Raw genomic sequence first — 7,467 nt, forward strand, 5'->3', positions numbered from 1 at the left:
CTTCTGCAGCTACACACCCCCAATCTCGGGGGCTCCTAAATCCGTCATGTTCTTGCCCGCCTACCGTAAAGTACACTTAGATCCAGGTCGGAAAAGGTGAAAAGGTTGAATTAATACTGCGGTTGTAGGACTTACTTCCCCTATTCCCGAAATTCAATGGCTTGCTGCTATTTTTGAAGTAATTAATGGGGTGGAATTGTTGAGGAAAAGTGTCCGGTTTATAACTTCTTTTTTCTTTAAAACATGCGTCTTCATCAAAAATAGGGACATATCACTAAGAAGTCATAAACCTGAAGTGGCAACTGAGAAAAAGTTGCAAAAAGTTCTCTTTTGAAGAACAAAGCTTCCAAAAAACAACTTGCCTCGTAAAAAGTAAAAACGCGTGACATGTCAGCAACCACGTCATCAACCTACGGTCTATTTTATTACAGTGAGTTACTGTGGATGATGTGGCACCTTGACCGACGTGGAACACAAAGCCTCGTTCAGTGATGTATCGATTTTTGTGGACGTGGAAGGGGGGGTAGGATATTCTCTAACGATTCTTCTCTATGATTGGGGTCCTCGGTTTTTGTAGACCCCGTTGAAGACCTGGACTGAGATCCCACCACAGGGGAAGTTTCTGTGCAGGACTCGTCGTCTAACGTGCCCAGTCAGCATCTCAACGACCAATCGTATCCTTCGGGGAGCCATGGGTGGTTTCCTGCCACCAACTGACGTGTCAGTAGAACCCGATTTTAGCTGACAAGTTATAGAGTGACGTGTGAAATACAACCTGGCTCTATTATTTCAACTAATTACTTTAAATAAATGCAGTAATTTTATATTAATATGTGTATTCTTACTGAGTTGAAAGGGGTACTCATTATTATGGAATGTATTGGGATGAGTCATCTAATACTATATAAGAATGGTTTGATAAAGTTTTTGAGGCTTGGCAAGTTGGACATTGGAATGTTTGGAAATATCTAAAATAAAAGTTAAATGATATGTTTAATAATGTATTAGTTAATATTTAATCAACAAACAATTGAATTATGTTTTAACACAATAGTATTATATTTTTAAAAAAAAATGCTTATAAAAATATATATATTAGATAGAATTAACTTTTAATGTGTAAACTCAAACTACCATCTAACTAAAAAAAATTATAAAATCTTTTTAAATTATGTATACTTTAAAAAATAAAATTTTAGTAAGATATATGTAAATTAAGAACATATTTTACATCTGATACATATACATGTAACACATAGAATTCAGATAATCTGAATTTTTAGAATAATTTTGTAATTTTTGTATATCTACATAGATTTTACAAAGATTCAAAATACAGAGCAATGTATTGTCGTGTAAACAAAGATTGTTACATACAACACATTGGCTACTACAAACTAATCACAAAGTATGTAATTTAAATCAAGTACAAATGTACATTCAATACACTTTCAAGAAAAAGATTAAAGATCTATACTAAAGTAAGTCAAGCTATTTCTCACACCACGAAGGGAGAATCCAAGAGTGCAAGTGTGAAAATAAGAAAAATCTTAGAAATTTACAAAAATGGCTAAATCACCATAGTTAAATAAATCCTTACAACAAGTTCTTTTATTTTCAAAATCATTTATGAGACTTAACTTGATAAGAATGTCAAGTCAAAGATTTTTTTTCCACTTAAGTATTCAAACCTTAGTTGATATAAATAAAGTCAAGTAACGAATAAACTATCAATGGATAAAAAACCACTAATCAAACTAAACTACATACATTTGAAAAAAATTGGCACCTAATGCCATATCACATGACAATTGTTGTAAAAACAAAGATCATCATATACAATACATTGAGTACTACAAATCAATCACAAAGTATGTAATTTAAATCAAATACAAATAGACACCCAACACACTCTCAAGTGCATCCCTTTCTTCATTCCTAGTTGATTAGAAGCCCATCTAAATAAATAAAACCACAAAACATACATTGTTGAAGATGAATGCCACAATGATTTTATTATTAAACTGTACTCTTCCAAACTAGTGTTGTAGCAGCTAGACCACAAAAGTGTGTGACAAATACAATAGAAGAAATCTTCAATCCTTCTCAAGACATGAAGCATAGCTAGAAGACTTCTTAGAATAAAGACAAATTTAATCTTTTAAAGAGAGAGTCAAAAGAGGTGGTGTCAAATATGCCATGTACCACCTATGTTAGCATTAATCACTCAAAAACATGGTAGCAGCCCCTTTCTTCTCATCACATATAAAACAAAGATCAATTGATATAATTACCAATTTAGGATGTATAGAGTCATCAATAGGAAGATGACAAGGAACACAATTCTTTGAATGCTTCCAACACTCTTATCCATCCTTCCTTTTTAATAACAAAATACCACTAGACAATACATTCTTTATATATAGAATTGTATGCCCTATCTTAACATCAAGTATTATAGGTACCTCACGTTACAAATACAGATAATTTTCTTTAAAGAATCTTTGTAACTTACATTGATAAGCTCTACTATAAATGCAAGAATATCAAAAAGTGTTACAATATTAAGTAATAGATAAGTTTTCTATATCCCTAAGCATAGCTTATTTAAAAATTGTGCTTTGTAATTTAAACATTAAATCCAAACATCAAGATCATCTAAGTTTAGAATTAGAGCTAGCTTTTTATATATTAAGCTGCATAAATTTTGTTCTTGTCTATATAATAATTAATAAGAATTATAAGATATCAAAGATGTATGTCTACTGAAGTATTAATCCATTGCAATCCACGACAATATTAAGACTCAACCGCAATAAATGTCATGAAGTAATCCATACTTTTGTAACATATGTTTGATAGTTTAAACAACCCGCTTAAGTATTCCATGTGCCTTTAGATGACTTCTAAATGTGAAACAATGATCTAACAAAGCTTTAATACATAAAGCTTCAAACATCCTAAGAAACTCTCTTCTTTGATCTATTAAGACCTCAACAAGTACTTCAAAACAAACCAAAACTCAATCAAGAAAGCCATAGTTGCCAATTTTGAAGAGTTTTGTGATAAAGCCACAAGTTCAATCCACTTGCTAAAATGCTCTACTATCACCAATATGTATTTAGTTCCATGTGAAGTAACAACAAGTAGTCTAGCATAGTCCAAAAATCAATGATAACACAAACTCATAATAGGTAACGGCATCAACTGAGAAAATAAGGTGTTAAAGCTTAATCTAACTCGATCACAGACTTCACACCAAGAAACTTATGTAATATTAAGAATATAAACCTCAAACAATTAAAATATGAATAAATTCTTATGTCTCTTGAAAAGACTAAGAAATCACTTAAAGATGATATAGTCTTAAATTAGAATGGCTATTACCAAAGACAAAAAATCTTAGAAAGTCTTGAGACAAGTCTAAGGACTAAAAAGACATTATCATGGTATAAAATGGCCAATAGGTGAAAGGATGAAGAAAATATCATAATTTTGATGATCTTATTTCAAATATATTGTAATAAATTAACTTGAAAAAATAGATAATAGTCAAGGAGTAGAAAAATTAAAGGTGATAATACTACCTTTTTGTAAAATAGGCTTCTATCTACTTTGTAGGACCACAAATAGAACAAAATAAGGTAGATTAGGAAAATAAATAATATAAGCACCTTTGAAAAGAAATTAAGAATAGTTTCCAGTAAAAATTATCTAGAAAAATTAGATATTGATACCCAGAGAGGGCTGGTTATGAACTAGGATCAAAATCAGACCCTGAGGAACAAAACTAAGCTCCGACGACAATTTTGAGGTTCTCTTGGAAATTGGAGAGTAAGGTCTAAGAGTTGACTTAATAGATTTTTTTTAAGTATTAATTTGATGTGATTTGAGTGTGTATTGACTTTGCAAGAGCTTTGAAAAGTCGAGATTTGTTTTGGATGACTCTAGATTTGTGAAATAAAATGGGTGATAAATTTTAGAGAATTTCATAAGTTTGAAAATAGATCTGTTAGTAAATTCTTCAAGATTTGTGGATATATATATGTGCAATATATGCTATGAGTTTTAACTTGATCAAAGGATTGGATCAAGGATTATTGAGGTTTAAGTAGGTTGAGATCTTGAGAAGTAGAATTTTAGGTCTAGTGAGGATTTCTAAGATTTCTTGTAATCTATCAATTGAATTGGAGTAATAATTATGTGTATAGGTAATACACTTATTTTTCTATGTATGTGAGGAATTTGAAATAAATCAAATAGTTTAATAAAGAGATACTGATGCTGGAAATTCAACATTTACATTGAAGAAAGAGGCTGACCAACATCCAAGAAAATATTAGGTTTGATCTTCTTTTTGGTGAATTTGATCTTCTTCAAAAAATTTGTACTTGTAGTCAACTTAATTGTAAAGAGGTGAGAAAAATTTGAGTTAAAATCAATAGATCATTCATTAATTATTGAGGTATAAATGTGTTGTAGGAATTATTTGGATTATTTAGGGTTTGATTTAGATATGTTTAAGAATTGATTAGATTTTAGTTAAGGTTTATTTAGGTTTGTTTAGAATTTGGTTAAGATTTGCTAGGATTTGACTAGGAGTTGGTTAGGATTTGTTTAGGGTTTGGTTAGGATTTGCTAGGATTTGACTAGGATTTGGTTAAAATTTATTTAAGATTTGATTAGGATTTGGTTAGGATTTGATTAGGATTTGGTTAAGATTTGACTAAGATTTGGTTATGATTTGATTAGTATTTGATTAGGGTTTGACTAGGATTTATTTAATATTTAGTTAGGATTTTCCTAGGATTTAATTAAAGTTTTTATTTAACCAACAGAGAAAATTTTCTCCGTTGGTTAGTGATGTTCTCCGTTGGTTTAGATTTTTGAAAAATAAAAATATAGTTACAAATTTGAGGGTTTCTTGAGTTTTGAGGTGAGTGTATGAGTGAATTTTGAATAGTGTCTTGGTGTTCTAGTTGTTAATGTGTGTGCAAATTTTGAAATCAATCAAATGATTAGATCAAAGAATCTGAAGGTTTTTGTGGGTTGAAATCTCAAATATTGGAGTTTCAAAGTATATGAGAATTTCTAAGATCTCTAGAAATTTATCAATTGGATTGAAGTGATTTTTTTTTTATTTATAGATATTAGACTCGATTTCTAATATTTTAAGTAAAATTTTGAGTAATTCAGTGGTTTAAGAAGGAAATATTGGCATTAGAAGTTTAACATTTAGATTGGAGTAGGAGGTCGCTCAACATCCAATTGGATTATCTCACTTTTCTCTCAATTGGTAAGTATAATTGATTTCATCTTTTTGGTACTTTTTTTTAATTAAAATATTAAAAAGTGTAAAAAAATTGAATTGACATCAATGTTTTGATTATTAGTTGTTGAAGTTCTATTTGCTATAGAGTTTATTAAGGATTTTTTTAAAATCAAGGATTTGGTTAGGATTTGGTTTAAAACTAGTTTTATATTTGTTTAGGATTTAGGATTTTATTAGGATTTCCATTAGGATTTGACTTAGAATTTGATTAAAGTTCAATTAGGATTTTAATTCACATTATATTAGGATTTTTATTTTTGGTATTTTTAAAGTTTATTTATTTATTTAAAGATTTATTTTTATATTCTTTTAAGATTTCTTATTATTTTTTGAAAAATTAGTTTGGAACTTCTTTATATTTCTTTTATAATTTCTTTTAAATTTATTTTTCATTGGTCAAAGTTTGATCCAGATTATTAAGGTCTACTTAAGTTTATTTAAGATTTTATTAGAATTTATAGGATTATTTTTGTATTTCTACTTATCTTCTATAATTAGGCACTTAATGCATTCTCAAGGAAGAATGCATGTAATACAATATTGGTAATTAATCTTATCTCTTTTTATATTAGAAGTAGTTGAAAGAAATATTCTTTATTGAAGCTTATACAAGACTATAAGATCTTTATATACATCACTAATTATGTGATTCTTACTCAATTTTTTATTTGAATTCTAATCAAGAACTATGGTTGTAGAACTTGATATTAAAGTCAAGTATGTAGTTACATGACATCTAAAGATTGCCTCTCAATTTCAATCTCCATGCTATCAAGCTTTGATTAAGTCCTCTTTTAAAGGACATGGATTATGAAAAAATCTATCAGCATCAATATTGGTAATGCCTATTTAATACACTACCTCAAAGTTGTATTCTTAAAGAAACAAAGTCCATCTTATGAACTTGTTAGTATTCTTATCTGACTCCATAAGCCACTTCAAAGATTGATGGTCAATTATCAATATAAAGCATTAACTATACAAGTAAGGTCAAAAGTGAGCAATGGTCCAAATTGTTACCAAAGCTTCTCCTTCATAAGATGAGTAATTTGACTCTATATTATTATTACTTCTAAAATCAAATATAATAACATATTTCCATCTTATATCATTCTTTTATATTAAGATTGCTACTAATTCGAGTTACTCCAATGTATGTAGTTAGAAAGATCTATTAGCATCCACATATCAAAGCACTAAAATTGAATCCAATTTTTGCTTCAATATGTCGAATGCATGTTGTTGCTTACAACCCCAAGTATATGGTTGATCTTTATCCATGAGAATAATTAAAGGCTTGGCAATAACACTAAATTTTTTAACAAATCTTTGATAGTAGTTTGTTAATCCTAAAAAAATCCAAACTTATGAAACATCACTTGGTGTTGAGATTTTTTGCTAGGCATCTATCTTTGCTTGTTGTATGCAAAGACTTCTTAAGATAATCATGTGACCCAAGTATAATAACTATTTATAAAAAAAAAATTATATTTTTCATGATGTAAGCATAATCTCTATTGCCATAACTACTCAATTGCTACTTATAAATACCTCACATGATCTTAAAGAATGCTACTAAAAATAATAATATCATCAATATAGCATCTAATAAAAAAGAAGTCAAATAAAATTTAATCCATTACTTCTTAAAACTTAATTAGTGTATTCTTATGACTGAACAAAATGAACTTCTAGTGATAGAGTTGATCTTTGTTATCTTAATCAACTCTCTAAAATGATTTCTTTACTTGATCTATAAGAAATGATGATAATTAGTAATAACCATATCTTAAATCCAAAGTACTTAATACTTGAGAGAATCCTATTCTATTAAATAATTCTTCTAGCATTGGTATTAGATATTGATCAGACTTAGTCTTATGATTAATTAGATGGTAGTCTCTATACATCCGCTTCTTTATCTAATTGCCAAAAAGCATCCTTTTTTGTAGGTATGACAATGGCACAATCATATTTACTATTAAAAAGCTCAATCAAGGCTACATCCAATAATTCTTACCAATAAATTTAGACACCACCTTTTTTTGAAGTACTAAGTTCATAAGCTTATTAGAAGATTGGATGATCATCTTCCAATTGGATGTGAATATATTTGTTTTTATGAACTTTAAGAT

The sequence above is a fragment of the Physcomitrium patens genome, chromosome 21 (assembly GCF_059467195.1).
Source record: "Physcomitrium patens ecotype Gransden chromosome 21, ASM5946719v1, whole genome shotgun sequence".
Taxonomy (NCBI): domain Eukaryota; kingdom Viridiplantae; phylum Streptophyta; class Bryopsida; order Funariales; family Funariaceae; genus Physcomitrium; species Physcomitrium patens.